Below are 25,727 nucleotides of genomic sequence, written 5' to 3' on the forward strand. Positions count from 1 at the left end.
TCCGTTCTATTCTCGCCATTCTGTTCACCAACATGCGAAGCACCTGGTCTGTCTCGGAACCCTTTCCTGCCTTCTTGCCAGACATGGTTTTGATTATCCTCCGGGTCGATCGACACGGTCCTGGATCCTGCTGTACAGTCACTGAAAGAGAAACACAAGAATTACAAGTTCTCAAAATGGCTCCTTGTTCCGTCGAGGGCTCACGAGCAACGGGTGGGTGCAGCCTTCAAAGCACAGGAACAAGAGGACGCTTCTTCGGATTCCCGCTATCTTTATCCTTCTTCGGGAGGGCGTGTACCCGCCCCAGGTACGCCTACTGGGCGTGGTCATCGGTGCAGGTGTCTAGGACAACCCCTTTTGGGCGGGAAAGAGGCGCGCCCCGGCTACGCCGCTTCGGGCATACCAGCCGAGACACGCCCCCTGCCCAAAATGGTTTCCCGGGAGGATCAGGGCACCCGATCATACGTTTGGGGGGACCGAGTGGTCGCCCCTTTCCAGTACCTGTGGAAGAAAAGTAAAAATAAGATTATAAAGTACATTTCATTAAAGAAAAAAAAATAGGAGTCAATAAGAGAGAGGCAGAGAAAACTCTCGGATATTATTAGTTGTACTTACCGTATAAATATAATATCTGTGGAGGACAGTAAAAAAAATCTGTTATAATACATATTTCTAAATGCAATGTAACAAAATAAGTCAAACAACATATAAAATGGTTTATTTTTGCTGTCCTCAGAATACATTGATTTTCACTATGAACAGTGATTTCAATATTAATCATCATTTAACAGCGGGGAAAAAAAACACAATCAAAATGATTGTGTTTAAAAAACCCATACAAAATCTCCATACATATTATAAATACCTGAAAAAAACATGTCTTAAATGTTTTTCTCAAATTCGCAATTTCTTGAGTAAGCACACTACATCTTCCACAGTTACAAACTAATTAAACTATATGACCTATTTTTCAATATATCTCAACAAAGCCCCGTGCAAGTATCTCCTATAAAAAATCTATCTGAAGGACACATTTTCTTCTCTCATACCTTTCCGCGTGGCCAAATTGTATAAGCTAACTCATTATCTTTTAAATACCTCTCCCAAAAACTTGCGTCCATATAAGTTCTAAAATGATTATCTAAAGTACTCATTTTCTTCTCTCATATTTTTCCACGTGGCCAAATACTATGAGTTAAGAAGTTTTTTTCTGAAAATACTTAATCTTAGTCTTATCTATTCTTTTCTGAACCTTTACAGTTAAAATTTGTAACATGTTTTATACCATCAAACATTAAGTAAATGTGTACCTGATGTTATCACTATGCCAAACACACATTTAATTTATAGATTTGTACACCCTCAGTCACATGATATTTGTAAACTAGAAAGTTTCATATCTTTACAGTATTCATCTTCCTACAGCCAGTCATTCTACTGAAATTTGGGTTCCAAAAATAACAGATAGGAGTTAGTTAAGGCAAAAGGCAAACGTTTCTTAAAAGTCAATTGGCTATCATTGCAAAGCGTCCAGCCACTTGCACACTTCAAATAAGCTGTATAATGTCCTGATGATGTGGAAGGCCCTTCATGAAAAATAATGGCTACAGTTACAAATGTTCTTCTAGAAATAGATACTTGAGAAGCCACAAATTTTTTCATTAAAGTTGATCATTTACTCCCATCAGCTCTGCATCGTTGAAACATTAAAATTACATATTGTCCATATCTATGGATAAATAAAGTTGATAACATTTCAGACTTACATTGAGAACAGACCATGTTCTGATGCGCATCTTTAACTAATTTATTAAAAGACACTTCTTTGCAGTCTGGTAATGTTAAATATATAAATCTTTCACTGTGCATATCAGTACTACTTGAAAATGAGCAATTATCACAGTTATGTTCCCATTTATAAGAAAGGCCAAAAAGACTATCAATATCTACACCTTCATCTTCCAAAACTGTAAACATATACATGATAAATTCCTGACAATCTTGCTGAATATTTTGAGAAAATTGATTTACTCCTGCTCATATGTCTAAAACATTCCTTAGTTCTGAAACACTTGCTACTTCACTATCACCACTACTACATTTTTCAAATATAGAATTTAAGGAATAGCAAAATGTTTGCTCCTGATTTTCTATAATCTGTTCCTTAACATTTTTCAGAAAGAAAACAACATTAACTACTACATTTGCATAGCAGTTGACACCAGACCTGTTTTCAAACTTAAATCCAACAATCTCTTCAATACTAACAGTTTTCTTACACCTACCAACAACAGCTACATCTTTTTTTCGTCGTTTCTCGACTACTTCAGCACATTTCTCCTCATTTTTCCTTTTCTGACCAACCATACTCCTTTCAATTAAAGGATATTGAGGTAAACTTGGAGCATATTATCTTCTTAACCTATTATACTCCTTCACACAATTTAAATCTGCACTAATCTTTGTCTCATCATAATCAATTAGATAAAGTCCACATAAAGTTCTAACTCGCGATAGAGCAACATACGCCATACCCTCTTTGAATACAGTGCTTCCAATATTTACCAAAGCACAATCTACACTTAAACCTTGAGATTTGTGAATAGTCACTGCATATGCCAAACAAATTGGAAATTGCTTACGACGGACATATAAGTCTTTCACAAGCAAAACACGAGTTGAACAGCGACTAATTTGTTGAACTTTCTCAATTCCATCAAATTTTATTCTTAAAAATTCAATCTCATCTCTATTTGTATAATTGACAAAACCAACAACATTACCCATTGCTCCATTTACCAATCCTCTTTCTACATGTAAATTTCTCCTTAAAATTATCCGACAATTTAAACATACATACAGATTTTTCTCTAAACCAGCAGTTTTAGATATAGTTTTTTGAAGAGGATCCAATTTTAATTTCAACTTTTCAGACAAAACAATAGTACTACCTTCATGCTCTATTCTATCTTTAGCTTCCAGTTTCTTAATTTCTTGATTTTCTAAATTCAACATTTTCTCATTAAAAACTGAACATTCTTTCAGAGTTGGCATCAAGCATATCACTGACTTATCTGCTACCTCTTTACTATATATTTTCTCAGGTACATTATCTTCATTAGGAAACAGCTTGGAAAGTAATCGTGTTCGTAGAGTGTGTTTCGCATCTTCAGTTAGTTTTCCAATCCTAATATCTTGAAGAATATTTCCATATTTAGTAACCTTTGCCAGTCGCATATTTTGAATCACTTCAGTATATTTGAAATGTGACCATATATTAACATTTCCAATACTGCCCAGGCACTTTCTGGTCTCCTCATGCGTAACAGTTCAAATACAGGTTGTCCTTTCACAGGAGTTAGCTGCAGTAGATCTCCAAAAACTATGACATGTTTACCTCCAAATAACACATCATACTCTGTCTTAAGTATCTGTTGCATTCTTAAATGCACAAAAGCAAGCATTAAATTGGATACTATGCTTACTTCATCAATAATCAGAAGTTTCATTTTTTTAAGGACTAGAAACTTCAAAACAAGCTTCTCCAGATAGCTTGTGATATTGTAATTTATTTTCATGTTCAACTGGCAGCATCAGTAAACGATGTAAAGTAATACCTTTAATATTATGTGCTGCCAATCCAGTTGGAGCAGTAACAACACACGACAGTGTTGACTGAGTTCTTTGCTGTAAATATGTAGTAATTCCTATAATTAGGAAACTTTTACCAGTCCCAGCTTCTCCACTTACATATAGTCGAATAGGTTCAAATGACATACATGAGCAATCTTTTCTCTCATGACGAAAGCCATGCTCAATATGCTCTGTCACTTCATCATATATCTGTCTTTGCTCAACATTAAACTGCTTCTTTAATTCTTCTAAGTTGATTACTTCCTCTTGACCTTGCTGCATTGCTCTTTCCACCTCATCCAGTGCGGTGGCTGCTTCATTTTGGATAATTGGTTGTCCCAGTGGATCTTGACTTAATGAAGCCGAACTTTGACTACCTTGTGAACTATCTCTAGCAATCTCCGCTGCAATTGTCGCTTCTTGCTCTATTTCATCATTCAACATTTGGAGATAATTACTAAAAACAGGACATTCAATACTACTTTTAGATGCGTTGAATGAATCTTCATAACTATCAAAGTCTCCAAGTAGTTCCTCTTCTCTACGCCATGGTTTAAAGAGTTGCAAAAGAGCAAAATAGTAAAATTCTCTTTTGTCAGGTGTTTCGCAACTCAGTTTCCGATGATTAATCAAGTGTCCTTTTCTTTGTTTCACCAGACATCCTTCATGTCCAATTACAGCGTGTACACCTTTATCAATGTTCTCTGTAACATTCCTTTTAAAAGTGTAGTTTTGAAGTATTTCATACAGACAAATGTTTTCAAGCAGAGTTCTTCTATTTGGATAGTATGTATCCAACATATTTGTTTTCAGAATGTCTGTACTGTTTGGTTCTTTCTGGGCTAAATATTCAATTTCTTGCACAGGTTTCAGAACACGGTTTCGTGTTTCTGCAAGGCCCAAACTCACCCAGAGAATAGTCCTTGATTTAGCATAAAGACTTGCTGATGATAATCGGTCACAACATTCATATGCTCCAATTTCTCGATGAGACAACATCTTTAAACTGTACGTATACAATTTCTTGCTTAGGCTCTTTTCATGAGAAATGTCTTCCCACATCTCTTTCAGTTCCGTCTTTTCAGATTTCGTGATGTAGACGTTACATATCGAGCCACAGCAATAGTATTGTCTGCAACATATTGTATGTCCATGTTAGCATTCCACATGGACAAAATGACTGGGTTATAGTCATTTATATATTTGGATTCTTCACCTCTTCTTAAATTGTATGTATTTTTAGGTGACCTTCTTCTGATATTATATCGCAAACATGACATCAAATTGTTGACTCTTCCTTTTGAAAGTACCGGTCGTGCAAATCCAAAACGACATTTGGTGTAGAATTTGCTCTTTGATTTGAATTTTCGCCGACAATATTTTCCACAACGATGACTTTGAAAACGTAACACTTTTCCTCTTAAGTCCTTATCAGTTGTACTATTAGGTATGTCACAAGTGGCATACTGTTCAATAAAAGACAGTACAGTCTCATCCGAGTCTGTTCCAAATTTAGGAGCATCCTTGATCCATAACAGCATATGAATATGAGGAGCACCTCTTGCTTGATATTCTTTTCTCCAAAAGAAATCCAGTACTTCACCAAGAGGCGGATTTTTCTTGTTTGTAATGAAAGACATCATAGCTTCAAATCTATGATTAAAATATCTGCAAACATTAACTGGATCTAATGAACACAGTTCTTCTGGTGTCTTGTAGATTATGTTTGCATTCGCCTCCCGAAGAAATTCAAGTAAATCTTCCCAAGCATACTCTGCACAGCTTAGAGTTAAAAACCATGTTGGTGCTCCTAAGTTTCTAAGCATGCACTTCAAATCTCCATGACGACGGTACCAATACTCATTAGTACCACGCTGACAAGCCATTAAATTAATTAGGTGTGAATCCAAAACACTATCTTTCTGATGCACTTTATCCATAAATTCCTTTGCTGAAATATTTTGCAGATGAACTCCACTTTTTAAGATATGGTTTACTGCATAAGACAGACCAGATAAGTCACTCTCAAACAGAAGATGAAACAAATATGGAATGCATTGGCGAAACCTCGGATCTTCTGCATATAATCTTGTTGTCCGGTATTCAGATGCAGGAATCTGCATAGGTCGATCATCATATCGTGTACCTTCACCTGTAGGGAATAACTGTGGAAAACAACGACCTTCCAAACTTTCTTCCCACACACTAATAAGATTTCCTTTCACCTTTTTCATCTGAAATAATTCAATAGCATTCCCTATTGCTTCTTTGGAATGCAGTGGATGAACACTGTAATGTTCATAAAGTTCTTCACTTCTGGATACGTCAAATTTTTCAATTTGTCCACTAGACAAATCACTGTCCTCTTCTTCACTTACACCTTCTTGTTCTACGTATACATCTTTATAGTACTTATTGTTTTGGACTAAATACAACGTTGCCTTTTTGACTTTTCTAACATCCACTAAATCTTGCCAGATTTTCTTACTCTTTGTAGGTACACCATTAACTAGAATAACTAGAGGTTCCTCTTCTACATTTTCAACACTAATTGTTTCCATATTTTTTTTAAAATCAAGTGGCAAATATACAACTCTACCCTTTAATCCTCTTTGTAAATCTGAAGGATTTAATTTACCAGTCTTAGGCTCCATACGAACAATAGCCTGAAAAGGATGTACACATTGAATCAGAATAGTCTCATAAGTATTTAAATCCATAAATTCTGATGGAATATTTATCAACTCTAGATTATTATGAACAGCTCTAGCAGGCATTTTATTTTCATTTAATTTATTATAACAATATTTACAAATACGTTGCTCAAAACCCAAATCAAAATAGTTTTCCACCAACAAATAAGTTGCAAAATCTTTCCATTGACCATTACTTTCATCTTCACTTTTTAAATATAAATCAACTAACCTAGTTTGACTTTTGTAATGAATGCGTCGACAACAAACACAAGAAAAATTTGGTTTCTCACCTGCAATTACCTTAAACTTTATTATATCCTGTTCAAAATGTTCAATATTAACATGTCCAACATTTTCTAATACATTTCCTTCTATAATTATATCAGTTTCTGCATTGTCTTCCTCTGGACCAAAATAACTTACCTCAATATCTGCACAAATCTTCTTAACATCTAATTCACATCCATGCAAAAGAGCACTATTTAACTGTTTAAGTTTAAGTGCTGGACTTTTTGCATAATACAACTTTCTCACTAATTTTCTCATTTCAGTATGATGCACTGCTAACATCCTGAAGTGATTAAACACACTCTGGCATATTTTTTTAGAAAGACAAGCCAGTGAATGACCTTGCAGACCTATTTTTTCTCGCACTCTGCAATGATCTAATTCTTGCAACATTACAATTTTTTTTTTAGACTTTCTTTAGTGTACTTACGTAAGAAATTGCAAAAGAAATCAATTGAATCCTGTCGTACACTACAAATGCTACTACAATTCCAACTGTAAACAGGAACATTAGGACGTCCCTCTAAAGCTTCTCCAGCCATAACCTCTTCTGCATTTCTAACCACAATGTTCTCTTTCTCAATTACACAACCATCCTTCACCTCATATGCTTGACCACTGGCGTCAACTGCATGCAACAGATCGTTACTTTGAAAGTAACTCTCTTCATTGAAAAATGGCTCAGAACAGAAGTTGATGTATGCATCCACTTCCCAGAAAACACTTTACAAAAATTACTCCTATTTATGTGTCTCTTCCATTTACTTTTACCTTTTAAAACTCGTATTGCCTTATTTAGAGTATTTATTCTATTAAGTACTAAAATAAATAATTTTCTTTTTGTCTCAAACGCGCGCTCAACAATACCCCCTATATATTGTTTCTTCTTAAGAAAAACAGATCTTCTTTTAGAAACTTTCTCCTTTTGTAATAAATTCGAAACTACTCTGTTGTAAAACATACGCTTCCTGATTTGGCTAAATTGATTCGTCCGGGTTTTACTGTACTCTTTTTCCTGTCTCCTGATTCCAGAAACATTTTTATCTTTGGTTCCATATCTCCTTCTCGATACTGATATCCTTTTCTTCTTCTGGACTTCAATACTAACATTTTTCCTTCCCATAATTGCTTTCAAAAACTTTTTGGTTTGCTTACCAGGAGCACTCTTCTTTTTATCCGTCCTTTCTTCGTTTGATAATTGTTCAATTCCTTTCTTCTTCAAATTGTAAGTCCGTTTATAGAGCTTTCTTTTTTCAATTCTGGTCGGCATCTTAATTTAAAATTTTGATGAAATTGTCAATCTGTAAAACACAAACATAACAAATATTATAGTTCACTACTAGCATATACCGTACAAATTAAAACCACAGATTCATTTCCTAATAGAATAAAGAAAATAACAGAAAGTCTCTGAACAGAGTAGGAAATCCTGTAGTGAATGTTGGTTCTAAATTTATCACACTCCATATCTGTTTTAACATTATAGACAGTTTTTTATTCTAATTTTTATAGCATACAAACAGTACACTTTTTTCAAGAACTATCGGTCATCGTAGATGTTTTAATCTTTTTTACTACAATCTCTTTTACACTTCATGAGAACATGTCTTATCACTCTCATAAAGCAGATCATCGACGAATAGGTCAAGAAAACTGTCTTCACGAATGCTTTGGCATCAATTTTTTTTTATTTATTCAAAAGTTCATAATTTAGGAGAACTTCCAGCATTAGATCATCAGGGACTTCTTCAAGTCCAAAGTCCTCATCTCCTTCTACCATCTCTAAGTAAGCTGAGTCTAAAGACATGTCCATAAAATCATCATTTTCATCTATTTCCTCTCCAAAGACCGCATCTAAAATTTCCTCCATCACTTCGTTAATGATTTCAAAATGAATTTGATTCTCTTCTGAGGAATTCTCCATAACTAGACTCAGTTTATTCTTCTGTATCCTTTTAAAAAAATATAGAGACTAAATTATAAACTTTCATAAATGTATAACTTAAAAGTACCTTTACTAATTTTTAAACTACATATATTTTTATAATTTCTAACTTATTAACTCTATATATTGTAAGATACCACATTCCTCTTGTTTTGAAAAGAAATTGGCAATATAACCCTAAACATTAACACTGATCTTTTTTTTCCATTAAATAATTACTGATGTTAAAAGACATTTTACTGTAAAATTTATTTTTAGATTTTGTAGATATCAGAAATATTAATTAACTGTACAATTAATTTTTAGAGACCCATTTTTTGAGTTCACCAGTACAAAGTGCAATATAAACTATATGCACTCTGAAGAGAAGGCTCACACTATACAAACCATGGCATTCACTTAACAGATTACTACTTCCCACAGAGACAGTTCCTTTTATGTTTCAACAGCATACTCACCATGTAAATGTCATAGCATATACAAAATGTCATACTAACCATGAAGAACCACCTCATAATAAAGATCTGCATAGAAATATTCCAATTACTTGAGGACCAGAACTTTAACATACTATTTCTGACAGAAACTTGGCTGGATGAATTCTCTGACCCAGATATAATTCAAGCCCTTCCCCCTGGGTACGCTCTTTCCAGATTGGATAGGAAAGATGGTAGAGGTGGTGGCATCGCCATCGCTACAAAAGCCCCTCTAATATGCACGATATCTCCCATCCTGATAGACCACAGCGAAGCGGGCTCATTCACGATTAACACCAGCCCTAATCACTCTATATCGGGCATTCTGATATATCGTCCACCTGGCAGGTTACATGACTTCACTTCCACCCTTATGGAAGCCATAACCCACCTTGCATTAAGAAAATCTCGTTTACTAGTGCTAGGGGATCTTAATGCCCACTTTGAAGACCCCTCAGACACCGACGCTAGTGATATTCTTGCTGAGCTACTCTCGATACAGCTGGAATTAAAAAACAATGAACCGACACATCAATTGGGGCACTTACTCGACCCAGTTTTTGGTAACTGGCAGGGAGTTCATACTTCTGCCCCTCAACCTATACCTTGGTCGGATCATTATATCATCCCCATCACTATTCAAGTAGACAAAACTGAACATTACCGTCATCAGTCCATAAGATATAAACGCAGAAAATGGAAGAGCTTTTCATTAGAATCTTTTACTAAAATTGTCCAGGATGCAGGACCTCCTAGAGGGAATGATTGCGAAACAGCCAATAAATATATCCATAATGTTGTTACTAAGGCCCTTGACATCACTGCCCCAATTCGCACCATGACCAAAGATAGGAGAACAAAAAAAGCGGCTCCCTGGTTCAGTCGAGAACTCCAAACCATGAAGACAGCTTGTAAAAAGCTTGAAAGAGCATGGCGCCAAAAATTTTGCCCAGATATTAAAGCCCAGTACAAGAAAGCGCAAAGAGAATACAATAAAACCATACGTCTGTCTAAGGCAGCCCATTACCATACTCGCATCATGGAAGCAGATAACTCCTCTAGGGAACTTTTCCAAATTTATAAAGAAATCTCCATAGTGGATGCAAACTCCTCCTCTCAAAACGACTCTGCAGAAACCTGTAACAAAATTGCCCAATACTTTTTAGGAAAGATTACTAACATCTATGCTAGTTTTTCCAATCATATAAAGTCGGCAACCGATTTTGTTGAAAATGTCAATCTTGTAAGCACTCCGGAGTGCCTAGGCTCTTTCGTAGTTCCTCCCTATGAAGCACTGGCCAAAATGTGCAAAAAAATCAAATCAGGATCGCCCCGTGACCCTGCACCTCCTAAAATTCTAGCGGAAGCCTTTCCGGCACTAGAACCCCATTTTAGACATCTGCTTCAAATCTCCTTCTCCACGGCTAGCCTGCCCATGGAATGGAAACAGGCTGTTGTACTACCGATAAAAAAAAGCCGAATATAAGTCAAGACATCCTGGACAATCTACGTCCAATATCTCTATTGCCTTACCTTGCAAAGCTAGCTGAGAAAATTGCTAATGTCCAACTCATGGACCATTTAGAAGTCCATAATATTTTTCATAAATCCCAATCGGGGTTTAGATCTAATTTTTCAACAGAGACAGCACTCCTGAGGGCTATTGAAACCCTACGGGAAGGAGCGGACGAGGGTAAGACAATGGCTCTCATCATGCTGGACCTCAGTGCCGCGTTTGACACTGTAGCGCATTCCATCTTGCTACAGTGTCTAAACAAAGCGGGAGTCACCAACAAGGCACTGGGATGGCTGAAAGCCTTTTTGACCAACAGGAGCTTTCAGGTCCAGAGAGGGTCGTTTCTCTCAGACAGCGTGTTGCTGGAACAGGGGGTGCCTCAGGGCTCGGCCCTGAGTCCCACCCTGTTCAATCTATACATGGCTCCCTTGGCAGATGTTGTACAATCGTTCGGCGTAGAGCTTGTCTCTTACGCCGACGACACGCAACTTTTAATATCTCTGTCACAAGCCCCCTCAATGGAAGCAGACAACTTCAATGCTTGCATGAGTAAGCTGGCCACCTGGATGACAGAACACTGCCTAAAACTGAATGGCACTAAAACAGAGATTCTTATAATTGGGGGCAATGAGGCAAAGTGGACAAAAGATTGGTGGCCCAACTGCCTGGGTCCCTTGCCTACTCCCAATCGGGAAGCTAAAGATCTGGGTGTCTGGGTGGACAACAAGCTATCTTTTGACAGCCACGTCAGGAAAACAGTAGGCAAATGCTTTGGAGTAATGAAAACGCTCAATCGGACCCTTGACCTGTTGCCTCTGAATTCTAGACGGACCATGACACAGGCTCTAATTACATCCCGGATCGATTACGGGAATGTGTTGCTTCTAGGCACTTCTGCCAAAAACATAAAGAGACTTCAGGTGTTACAAAATTCTGCAGCACGGCTGGTGTTGAGGCTGCCTCGCAGAGCTCCTTCGAGCCCCTCTTTGGCAGCCCTCCATTGGCTACCTATCAGCAAGAGGATTGTTTTTAAAGCTCTACTCTGGTGCCACAGGATAATCCACCAAAAAGCGCCAGCGTATATGTCAGATCTGGCATCCCTGTATGAACCGAACAGATCCTTAAGATCGAAAGGAATGGGCTTGCTCAGAACATCTCGCCCCAGAAAAGCTAGAATGGGAGGCAGGTCCTTCCGCACTTTGGCAGCCAAGCACTGGAATCTTCTGCCGTCAAACATTAGGCTAGAGACTAAAGAGGCTGCTTTTAGAAAGATGTTAAAAACCTTTCTCTTCACTTCATAATGACTTCCCTCTCTCTACTCTGGCTCGTTCTTCTCCACAGCGCGGGGACACGCCGGGAGGCGTCACCATGCGCTTTATAAACCCCTTTAAACTTAAACTTAAACTTAAACTTAATATGTAAAACAGTGCCTATACATAGTATAATCACAGATATGCAGGAAAGATACCCATCAAAACCTAGAACCATATCATAATACCTCTCTGTAAATAAAGGAGAAAGACTGCCAAACATAATGCAACAAGATGTCAAAAATAATGAGCACTTCACAAGAATTAAGTAATGGAAACCTGAAAGAATTATACTCCAATGATCCGTAAATCTGAAGTCCTTCCAAAAGAACACATGCACCAAGCCCATTAAAAGATAAATTCAACTGTCAGTGGAGAACATCTCAAAATACATATCTAGTATAAGCAGATACAACCCATGTGAAAAATTCAAGATAAAATCATGTTCCAAAATGAAATTTTACAAACATTTTAAAAAATATTCTTTATTATTTTCATGAGCACCCAAAAAAATTGCCAAAGCAAAAATACCAACTCACCTGAAAAAAAGAATATATTTCCTCAAATTGTATAATTCAGAAGGCAGGTTGTTGCTTTTCAGCACCAAACACTATAAAAAAGGAAATAATAAAATTTAATTAACTTATTACAGACTTATTTCTTACACAACATAGAACCATTATAGCAAAGAACAAGCATAACAGATAAATTCCCCAAAATCCTCTATCATTAAAATAAGATACAAAATGTTTCATTTATGAAAGCGTTGCGCCACAGATATGTCACTTTTTCCCATGTTAAAACGGATGCACCAGCGACACTAGGCCTTCATAACAAAAAGTCCATGTGACAGAAAACAAGTGCATAGACAGAAAATACAAGGCCGGCCTTAGGCATATGCAAGCAATACACCTGCACAGGACCACCAAACCCCAGGGGCCACCATGTTAATATATATCCTTAATATAATAATCCTCTGAGGATGGATACATATTTGCGTGGCGGCCCATGCCAGAAATTTGGCATCCTCTTGCACTGTTCCACTTCCAAACACCCTGACCCCCCCCCCCCTCTTCACTGAACTCCACACTCCACCCCGCCCGGACCCCCTGTTACGAGGCCCCCTACCTACGCTCCCTGCCCAGGGCCACCATGAGCCTAGAGCCGCCCCTGGAAAATTTATAAGACACAGCAATAGTAAAAGTCAAAGAATAGGCAACAGGCTCATAAACTAAACAGTAGATAAACAAACATATTTTTTAGATAACCCCATTGAAAAACATGTAGGGATTTTTTTAATCTACCATGCATCTGGCCCTCCAGGACCGCTTTGGCAACTCCTGCTTTAAACCTTTACATTTCATTTTGAAACCATACACACGTTTTTTTTCAAAGCTGCCTATGCAAAAAATACCAACTCACCTGAAAAAAAGAATATAATTCCTCAAATTGTATAATTCAGAAGGCAGGTTGTTGCTTTTCAGCACCAAACACTATAAGAAAGGAAATAATAAAATGTAATTAACTTATTACAGACTTATTTCTTACACAACATACAGCCATTATAGCAAAGAACAAGCATAACTGATAAATTCCCCAAAATCCTCTATCATTAAAATAAGGTACAAAATTTCTCATTTATGAAAGCGTTGCGCCACAGATATGTCACTTTTTCCCATGTTAAAACTGATGCACCTGCGACACTAGGCCTTCATAACTAAAAGCCCAAGTGACAAAAAAACAAGGGCCTTATTTATGAAGACCTTGCGCCGCCAATGCGTCACTTTTAACATGGGAAAAAGTGACGCACCGGTGGCGCAAGCCCTTCATAAATAAGGCCCCAAGTGCATAGACAAAAAATACAGGGCCGGCCTTAGGCATATGCAAGCAGTACACCTGCACAGGACCACCAAACCCCAGGGGCCACCATGTTAATATATATCCTTAATATAATAATCCTCTGAGGATGGATACATATTTGCGTGGCGGCCCATACCAGAAATTTGGCGTCCTCTGGCTCTGTTCCACTACCAAACACCCTGACCCCCCCCCCTCTTCACTGAACTCCACACTCCACCCCGCCCGGACCCCCTGTTACGAAGCCCCCTACCTACGCTCCCTGCCCAGGGCCACCATGAGCCTAGAGCCGCCCCTGGTAAATTTATAAGACACAGCAATAGTAAAAGTCAAAGAATAGGCAACAGGCTGAAAAACTAAATAGTAGATAAAGACACATATTTTTTACATAATCCCATTGAAAAACATGTAGTGATTTTTTTAATCTACCATGCATCTGGCCCTCCAAGACCGCTTTGAAAACTCCTGCTTTAAACCTTTACATTTCATTTTTAAACCATACACACGTTTTTTTTCAAAGCTGCATATTAAACGCCTAAACACTTTTCCCTTTTTAGAATCCGAAGCCACAACTGCAACATGACTAATGCACAAATTAATTAGTGTACCTTTTCTGTTTTTTTACTCTTTATATTCTATAAGTTTCTACACATAAATGGATAGCAGCGGCTCACTACCTCCTACAGTCATAAAACTAAATCGCTCCCTTTCACTTACAAATGCCTTTGAGACGGCAAAAAAAGTCGGGCAGATTTACAATCCGTTTACGCCACTTTGCCATCACTGTTAACATATCACAAGTGAAGCAAAAGTGCCACACGGACCATGTTAATCTACCCCTAAATGTTTATACAAATAACTTTACTCAAATTTGTATTTAGTCTTCCACATGCAAACACTTTCAATTACATTTTTTATTTAATTACAATTCCTGTAATGTTGCACACCTTTTCAAAAATACACCAGTGCCTGTTATTATAATGATTTTTTTTCATTCTTCATCAGTGATATTTTTTTTACATATAATGAAAATCACTATGACTTTTTAAACGACAAAGCTAACGCGGTAAAAATAACTCTGCATTTGCTTCCCTTTAAGGATGTAGTTTATCTACCCCACGCATGCGAACCTTGATGTTTCCATCTGGCAGCGAATACCGACCTTGAATCCGAAGACATGAACAACAGCGTTATTGTCAGAAATGGAAGTTAGCGTAGCATCTGTTCACACACATATCTTTCACTTAGCTAATATTCACAGACAACAGCATTCGTAAAAGAAAGTGACCTTCCTTTACAATTTGCTGAAATGACTCCCTTATTTTTTAACGCATCCTCCACTTCAAGACAGGCTATTTTTTTTTATAACTACTAAGCAATATTTAAGTGACTACTCTGCTAGAAATTTTATCAAGTCATTCTGCTACTCTTCACTCCATAGCCGGCGACCTATTTCTGTGGACTTCCTGTTGAACTGGCAGTGCTGCGACGTTTGTGTTACCATCTTGTTTATTTCAAAATGGATGTCCCTCCTGTCTTCGCAAACGAGCCGGAACACTTACAACTATTTCGCCAGAGGATGCTTGACTACTACGGCACCTTAGCACTCTCGACTTTGAATACTTCATATCGATTATCATTTCGATATTCCTATTTCACCTGTGTGCAGCCTGTATTTCATTGCCTGAGCTGTGATTTCATGTGGGCCCTGGACTTATGTCTCTGCAACTTGGTACCTCCTGAAGTGAATTACAATCACCTCATGAATCCGTTAATTGATCATGAACAGCTTTGTTACAACGGAGGGATTATGGCCTTTGCAGCGATACAAGGAGTTCTGGGTCATTGGAATATATTCGCAGCGGCGCAAGATTTCCTGACAGAGAGCTACATTGAAACCCCACCAAGCTGTCCTCTGATGGTAAAAGAGGCTCCGATAATAACAGATCATGAATGCTGCTTTCCTCTTTTCAATTGGATGGCTGACATGTTTTCAGATGATAACAGTCATTTCCTGTTAGAAGCAGTTGCTGCCTACTTTGCCTACACAATGGTAGGATGACTCTTATGCAAGCCATTGACGTCCACATTTCGTTTTGCCTCCCTATGTTCTTCACGTTCTTTTGGATATTTTCTTAACAAGAACAGACCTATTGGCTTTACTAACAGTGGACATTATGATTTCGTGCTGGTTAAATTTTGGTCTTTTATGTGGACTAAATTTTTTTCTTCAGCTACTCGATTTTCAACTTTATTTTTTATTAAACTCTAATCTCAACAATTCTATTGCATATCTTATCTTATGTTATTTCAAACGTACTCGAAGCAAAACTCGCTAATATATGCTACATGTGCCCTGATTAATGTGTAAATATAGAATGAGTTTTTTATAACTGTAAACGCCATTTCACCTTTCAACTGCTTATTTCCGCCTCACACGCCTCTGCTCCTTTAATTTTCCATAAAATTAATTTTTTTTAAATACATACGAGAAAAATATATTCTTTCAATAATATTTCCATTGTTTTTCGTGCTGTATTTCAAATGCAATACTGCAACCTTCAAAAGATATCTCAATACAATAGTTCTTCTCAACACTGATTTGCGAACGATCCAACAGATTACATACATGCACCTCTCGCCATTTTGTTGCTTTTGGCGCATTTTTTTTCCCTTACACAGTAACATAACACAAACTTGATAGTGCTTCGCATGTAGAGAGCTGATTGATAAAGAGATGATGTATAACCACTTGCATTTTCATATATCGTTCCTAAACTGAAAGGCCAGTGACCTTCTTCCATTTATTAAAATATAATATACTTCCTTATAAGAGTGTACAATTAATTTTGCGAAACCATATTCATGTTTCATCAACTATAGCGTTTGTATTCCATGTACTACTGACTATACCGATTACTTCGTTTTTTGCAATGTCTGTACTCATATTAGATAAGGGACTTGCCTTGAAAACAGTGCATTTCTGAATAAACATTTCAAATATACACGTTCTCTCTTTTAATCCATAATCTCAACTGAAATGATTGTATATTGAAAGAGTATTCATGTGTTCCACGTAACCTCAGCTGTACTAACTTAATGTTTTCTTTTGTCGACCTGACTTACTGATACTAGAACCCGCAAGCCTATAACGGCCCGTGAACTCTTTCTTAGTTGGTCGCGCACCGTACAGACAGTTGTACCTCTGTTAAAAAAAAATTATTACTGTTACCAAGCACCGCTGCAGTTCCGCTTGACTCAGAGTTAATCACTGCTCCCACGCTTCTACAGGCCAGACGCTATGTCGTATTTCACTCCTTATCACGCTTTCATCTCCACAATAACAAACACTTCTCCGCCAGCCACCAGAGAACAGAGTGCAGATGCAGAGGCACTAACTAGGGAAATACGACATACCCTCTGCTCTGTGAAAGCAACCAAGCGGTAATTGTGAAAGAAAACATTCAGTAGCGCTTCAAAAAAGCAATGCAATTATATAATTATTTTTTAGAAAACGTTTTAAACAACTTTGATAGGACTATCTGTGTGTGCTTCCACAGCAAACTTCCTCAGCCCGGACTGAAGGCAGACACAGACAGACACACACACAATAAGATAACACAGAGCAACGGACACGGAAAGCAGAAGGGAGATTAAGATGCAATCAAACAGCAGGAGTCAGAGAGATATTTTTATTCTCCGTTTGGTACCTCAATTTACGAACACATTTACTGCACAAATCTGTGTACAACCTCATGGTCAAAACTTTTCATTTTATTTTACTCGACCACCTCCCCTTCCCACCCCACCAGTGCAAGCCGCGGCCAGAAACCGCACTATAATTTTGTCGTCTAACAGAAACTTTGTGAATACCTTAATCATTACCACTTTGGCCCCCTTCCCCCTCCCTCTCGCCCCACCCCCACCACTGCAGGCCACGGCCACCAACCACACTGTAATTTTGTCGTCTGGCAGAAAGTTTACGAATTCATTAACCATTTGCATTTTTTGACGACGGTATCACATGTAATTTACCATTTCTCTCTCTATCTGCATTATCTGTCTCTCTGCTAATATCATTTTTTCACTTCATGAACAACTTCTATCATTATATATAAAGGCTTCAAAATCTCACAAATAATTACTCTCTATATTAAACATATTTTATACTGCATATTTCACCTTTAAATGAAAAAATTAGTTTTAGAAATACAACACATTATGACAGCCAAAAATTAGTTTTCTTTCAGACTACTAGGAAAATCAATCAATGTTTGTGACTGAACCATATTTTACGGTACATAACAAAACAAACTGTTACAGACTTACCTTTACCAATGCTTTGTACGATGTACACCAGTGACAGTCACAAAACAGATATTCGTTTGACGGAACTCTCTATTAAGCTTCTATCACTGCAACCAAAATTCAATGGCACAGATATCCAGTAAATACAGACTCATATAACTCTCTTCAGCCAATCATATTTACTCCCGCAAAATTTTAAAATCAAATTTACATTTCAATTGGTTGTCCCTCACAATATTTTTAATGTCACATAAAAGTCACCCATCACCCACTGCCATCTCTGGCTGTTTCCATGGTAACACCTCATTCTGCACCTGGCTGAAGGCACAGGTCAAAAGTTCATATCTCAACGTTCTACAGCAAACTAAGAAGACTGTTTTCCCTCCAGAAACACCTGCCAATCCACAGCTCTGTTACATGTCATTTTTTTCACACCCAATAGTACTTTTCCTTTAACATAAACATTAACATGCAACGTAGTCTTCAATCTTGAGGTATTACAATCAACCTATCATCTTTATTTTTTCAACCACACCCAGCCTCATCCTTTTTTTTATCCTGACTTTCAGCTTCTAACTACCATTCCACTTCCAGAACCCATCAGAGGACGACTGCATATCCCTTGAAAATGAAGGTTTGGCTTTTAGGACACAGCTATATTCACTGGAGTGGAAAATATGGAGCAAGCAGACGAATTTCCAACCTTGATTTAGCAAATGTACACATAACGTGGATTGGCCAAAGAGGATTGAAATGTCACCAATTGATTCCATTGGTGAAAACTTTTATGCATCTCCCAGAACCAGACCTTATAATTGTGCACTGTGGTGGGAACGATCTAGGCACAATGACTGGGGTAGGTCTGGAAATGCTTCTAAAAGACACCTTTCGACAATTGATGACACTTTTTCCTCGAACTGCCTTGGTATATTCCAATATATGCCAAAGACAGAAATAGAATTGGTCCAATCAACATTGTGCACAAATTGAGAAAGCAAGGAGACATGTAAATAAATCTGTTTCTGCTTTCCTCAGAGATTATAGCATGGGTTCTATTTACCACAACAACTTGCGTTACCACATGCAAGACGTCTATAGGAAAGACGGTGTTCATTTCACGGATGAGGGAAACAGAATCTTCCTCTGCAACATCAGGCTCTGCATCGGTACTTACTTATAAATGCAGAAAAAACTCAATTAACACAAGGGCTCTTTTCAGAGCCACCTTATATCTAAGCACTCAAACTTCTGATTTATCTCCATTTTCACACTCTTGTAAATAGGTGTGCGCGACCGGGTGAGCGCACCCCGCAACTTAAAAAAAATATATATATATATTTTCGCGTTCAAGGGCCTTACTACACACCCTGAGAAAACCTACGCCGCAAGACAATCTCTACCTTCTCCCGTTTCCATGTTCCAACGCTTTGAAATGAACAATATATTTACTCGCAGTGACAAAATGGCGGTCAACACTTCCTGATTTCCTTCGAATCGAACGTTAACAGACGTCACGCAGCAAAAAAAAATTCCGCTCAAGCGCAGCCGCTTGAGTGCGCGCACCCTTGCGCGCGTATAGATAAATAATTGACTTTAACTTTAATTTTCTCAGCAACTACTTAACGGATTTACACCATTCGAAAAAAAGCGTAATCTGTGAACCGGACTCTACAGTTTTGCCAAATTTCTTATAAATCCATTCAGCCGTTCGACCTGTAGCCGTGTCTAAACGTCCTATGGAAAATAACATGGAGAAAACACGTTTTGGGCCCCCCTTTTATCTCAGCCCCCACTTCACCAATCCCCCCCAAACTTTCAGGGAAGGAGCGCAGCGGACCGAGCCATCTTCTTTGAGAAATTCGCAAAGATTCATCCACCAGGGCCAAAGTTATGCCAAATAGAATGTTGAGGATTTCCTATGGAAACTAGGTCCTAACTATAACTACCTACTGGCGACCGCCGGTAGGTAATATACATATATATATATATATATATATATATATATATATATATATATATATATATATATATATATATATATATATGCCACATGTTTTATCCTTTTGCTTGGAGACGCACTCAAATGGACAAGCAGGGCCCCATCAGTGATGACAAAGTCCTTTATTAAAGCAAACTGGCATTTCCTTTCCAAACTCTTTTAAAAGCCCTACGCGTTTCAGTGCTCCTGCACCTTGGTCACGGGCTAGCACAATTGTATTCAGCAGTTTCACGAAGGAGTCAAGTCACCTGATTTTATATTTCAATTACCCGCCCCTTCATGGGCTGGCTCCGGTGCAATGAATAGAAAGGCATACTGGGACTTGAAGTCTTCCCTCGTGTGCTTTCACCCTTCCATGGGTTCTGCCAGCAACAATTCCTTTCGTGCACATTTGGATTCCCTTCAGTGGGTTGTTTCAGAAGGAATTCCGGTTCCATTTAGTGCTGTAACTTGCCATTCCGCTATGCTGAGATTCCAGTATCTCGCAGCAGCCCCTCACAGTTCAAAGGTGGTGCGAACTCCCCGACCTAGGACTGGCCGGTAAATGTTTGCCACATGTTTTATCCTTTTGCTTGGAGACGCACTCAAATGGACAAGCAGGGCCCCATCAGTGATGACAAAGTCCTTTATTAAAGCAAACTGGCATTTCCTTTCCAAACTCTTTTAAAAGCCCTACGCGTTTCAGTGCTCCTGCACCTTGGTCACGGGCTAGCACAATTGTATTCAGCAGTTTCACAAAGGAGTCAAGTCACCTGATTTTATATTTCAATTACCCGCCCCTTCATGGGCTGGCTCCGGTGCAATGAATAGAAAGGCATACTGGGACTTGAAGTCTTCCCTCGTGTGCTTTCACCCTTCCATGGGTTCTGCCAGCAACAATTCCTTTCGTGCACATTTAGATTCCCTTCAGTGGGTTGTTTCAGAAGGAATTCCGGTTCCATTTAGTGCTGTAACTTGCCATTCCGCTATGCTGAGATTCCAGTATCTCGCAGCAGCCCCTCACAGTTCAAAGGTGGTGCGAACTCCCCGACCTAGGACTGGCCGGTAAATGTTTGCCACATGTTTTATCCTTTTGCTTGGAGACGCACTCAAATGGACAAGCAGGGCCCCATCAGTGATGACAAAGTCCTTTATTAAAGCAAACTGGCATTTCCTTTCCAAACTCTTTTAAAAGCCCTACGCGTTTCAGTGCTCCTGCACCTTGGTCACGGGCTAGCACAATTGTATTCAGCAGTTTCACGAAGGAGTCAAGTCACCTGATTTTATATTTCAATTACCCGCCCCTTCATGGGCTGGCTCCGGTGCAATGAATAGAAAGGCATACTGGGACTTGAAGTCTTCCCTCGTGTGCTTTCACCCTTCCATGGGTTCTGCCAGCAACAATTCCTTTCGTGCACATTTAGATTCCCTTCAGTGGGTTGTTTCAGAAGGAATTCCGGTTCCATTTAGTGCTGTAACTTGCCATTCCGCTATGCTGAGATTCCAGTATCTCGCAGCAGCCCCTCACAGTTCAAAGGTGGTGCGAACTCCCCGACCTAGGACTGGCCGGTAAATGTTTGCCACATGTTTTATCCTTTTGCTTGGAGACGCACTCAATTGGACAAGCAGGGCCCCATCAGTGATGACAAAGTCCTTTATTAAAGCAAACTGGCATTTCCTTTCCAAACTCTTTTAAAAGCCCTACGCGTTTCAGTGCTCCTGCACCTTGGTCACGGGCTAGCACAATTGTATTCAGCAGTTTCACGAAGGAGTCAAGGGCCCTGCTTGTCCATTTGAGTGCGTCTCCAAGCAAAAGGATAAAACATGTGGCAAACATTTACCGGCCAGTCCTAGGTCGGGGAGTTCGCACCACCTTTGAACTGTGAGGGGCTGCTGCGAGATACTGGAATCTCAGCATAGCGGAATGGCAAGTTACAGCACTAAATGGAACCGGAATTCCTTCTGAAACAACCCACTGAAGGGAATCTAAATGTGCACGAAAGGAATTGTTGCTGGCAGAACCCATGGAAGGGTGAAAGCACACGAGGGAAGACTTCAAGTCCCAGTATGCCTTTCTATTCATTGCACCGGAGCCAGCCCATGAAGGGGCGGGTAATTGAAATATAAAATCAGGTGACTTGACTCCTTCGTGAAACTGCTGAATACAATTGTGCTAGCCCGTGACCAAGGTGCAGGAGCACTGAAACGCGTAGGGCTTTTAAAAGAGTTTGGAAAGGAAATGCCAGTTTGCTTTAATAAAGGACTTTGTCATCACTGATGGGGCCCTGCTTGTCCATTTGAGTGCGTCTCCAAGCAAAAGGATAAAACATGTGGCAAATATATATATATATATATATATATATATATATATATATATATATATATATATATATATATATATATATATATATATATATATATATATATATATATATATACATATATATACACATACACACAGATTAGGAAATAAAATATCCCTTGGAATATGATTTGGAAAAATGTTTCAATAGTCCGATCATCCTATTAAATCACATAATTGTGCCATCCCCTATACCAGACCCCTACCTCATTCTTAGAGGATATCTATGATACAACACCCAAATTTATCACAAAAGCTGCTTTATTAAAAACATTTGTATACAATAGTGTTAACATAAAACAAGTTACAGAATGTATATGATGCAATCTTTTCTGATAAAAACACAGTTCATATAAAATACAAAGAAATTAAAACATCATACAATACTACATTTCATAAACAAAGAGAGAAAAGAAGGTTTGATATACAATCTGTCATTTACAACACCCAAATTTATCACAAAAGCTGCTTTATTAAAAACATTTGTATACAATAGTGTTAACATAAAACAAGTTACAGAATGTATATGATGCAATCTTTTCTGATAAAAACACAGTTCATATAAAATACAAAGAAATTAAAACATCATACAATACTACATTTCATAAACAAAGAGAGAAAAGAAGGTTTGATAATACAATCTGTCATTTATACAGCATATCAATTGGTACAAGTTAATAACTAGGCCTTGATGTACTAAATCTTACAACATTTACAAGACCAAGTTTTCCCGTAAATTATGCTACAAATAGCGTTGATGTATTTAGATGGCTTCTTGTTAATATTCCATCTTTTCAAGACCAAAGTTAATTTAAGTCTCTCTGTATATTTCATTATATAGTTACTGTAAACATCCTGTATGAGACAGATATGAACATAAAAATAGACTTTTTTTTAACGAAAAACACCGTATTTCACACAGAATAATATATTATATCACGTGTTGCCCGTGTCTTTCAACCTTGATATTGATAGCAGAAGACTTAAATTATTACCACATCATTCTTATTGTTAATTGTGTGAAACCTTGTACGATTATCTCATTCTTTAGACGCAATATATCGTACAATAGTTGTGAATTATATCAGGATTGTCACCTTCATTTTTTTAACAGACCTTTGACCATTCTCTGTACTGTTAATACATGTTTGTTATTCTCATGCCATCGCAACCCAATATTCAATCCTACTCGAGTGTGACCCATATCACCTTGTATTTCTCCTGACACATATTATTATTGCTTGTTATTATAATAGAGGTCTTATATGCCTGGCCTCAACTGGATAGTATGTCAACTAGAACCTAATCCAAAACCAACAGTTATTGTTTCAGGGCTAGAAAACTGTTTAAAAGCATTTTTGATAGACCTTTCATCATCTGGTAGCTCAATATACTTACTTATATCATTTGTTGCAAAAAGCGTGTTATAATCTTTTTTTGAATTTTTTTTTTAGTGTTTCTTATTGATCACAACCTAGTTTGGTATTGGCAGTTTTATTTTCTCACCTGATCGTTCTAGGTACCAAGCCCCTACTATTATTTGACGCAGGTCTGAGCCGTTTGTCGACCATTCATAAACTGCAATATTTGCCCTTGGTTTGATTCACTTGAAGAGAAAGAATTACAGTTCTCTAAATGTGTCGCTCTATACCTATATGGTGTTGCTATATTATTTGCAAAGCAAGTCCTACCTCGTTAATGAATCAAGGCTCATGACCTGCTTTCGTGGAACGCTATATGTTCCAAAAAGGCTTTAAAATGTTGTAGAGCCTTTACGCTTTAAAAAAGGTCTAAAATAAACAGAAAAACTCTTCACTAAACTCATATATTAACGTGTTTAGCTTCACTCTGAAGGCTTTTGGGAAACATTTGTACCTAAAATTGGTATTCGGCAAAGATATTTAGTGTATCACTGCTCCCAACTCTTCACATCTACTAGCATGAGGGACAGAAGTTTATAAGCCTCCTCTTGCTTGTTGACAAAAACTCGCTGTTAGGAAAAGGTAAACAGAAAAAAACTTATTAACATCTTCACTGCGGTGGGAATTCCGCCGCAGCGCTAAGGGAGCGCGGGGGCCGAGCGGCGCTCGCATGCTCGTGACGGAGCCACTCCGTCACGAGCCGCGGTTGAGCTGTGCTCATGACGGAGCGGTTCCGTCATGGCCCCGCCCGCTCAATGGAACGTCCAGCGCAGGCGCGGAATTCGCGCCGCACAGGCGCGCCGAGCGGGCCATGACGGAACCGCCCCGTCATGAGCACAGCTCAACCGAGGCTCATGACGGAGCGGCTCCGTCATGAGCATAGAAGGGGTTAAACTAAGGGCATCGCTCTAGAACTACTCCTTGCCAAACTTTCTCTTGTGTCTCTTAGATGCCTCACCTTCAATCGGCACTGAGTAACTGGGCTTACACGTATTGCCTTTAGTTTGTTGAAAAAGGAATCAAGGGAACACGCCCGATTTAAATAGGTGTACGTGTGTTCTAATTGGCCTAGACAAATATTACCTCACTTCATCAACTCTCCTTCGTTTATTCATTGATTGCTATTCTGCTTGTGCTGCCGCTACTTCTTACAACCTGCCAGTGATTCTTTGCTTCCTTGGTTACGTTCGTTGCCTGGTTGTTCTGTTGCTGCTACTATCGCAGCCTCTATTCACCTGGCATTCATCCTGTGCTCACTCAGGCTCCTACCATCGGGTTTATGTGTTGTTAAAACGAGCCGGGGTTGATTTTTGAAAATAAAACATTTCTTGAAGTTTTTTCGCATATAGCCAATCGCTGTAGCAGAGATTGGCTAATTTGGTTATTGAGACAGCTCAAGATATACTGATAATAGAAAGAAAACAACTTGATCAAATAAGATACTCTATTTAAACAGAACTCAGCACTAGAGGAGGCTAAGAAAAAAATTGAGGAGTTGGATCTAGAATCCAATGGATATCGAGAATATCTTATAAATAAAAAAACTAAAACATTGAGAAAGGATATTGAGAGATTTAGTGCAGAGGGGGTATACCCTGTCTTGGGCAAAGGCTGTTACTCTAAAAAAAGAGACCAGAGATGGGAAAAGCCACAACCCCAGAGACCTATATATTCTAGGGGGGCAACAAAAGAATAACTTTCTCAGAGACATCTGGCTCAAGTAGTGATAAGGAACAGACTGTAGAACAAGGAAGTAGAACAGTACCCACCTATGAGCTAGAGCCATTTTTAGGGGGATGCCAAAATCAGGGTCAGAGAGGATACAGGAGCCACAACAGATACGAACCAATGAGGACACCATCCACCTCAAAACCATGCAGCTCAGGACTATGTCAAGACGAGGAACCAAAGATATTGGAGGTAGACAATTTCCCCGT

Source organism: Lissotriton vulgaris, chromosome 10 (genome assembly GCF_964263255.1).
Source record: "Lissotriton vulgaris chromosome 10, aLisVul1.2, whole genome shotgun sequence".
Classification (NCBI taxonomy): Eukaryota; Metazoa; Chordata; class Amphibia; order Caudata; family Salamandridae; genus Lissotriton; species Lissotriton vulgaris.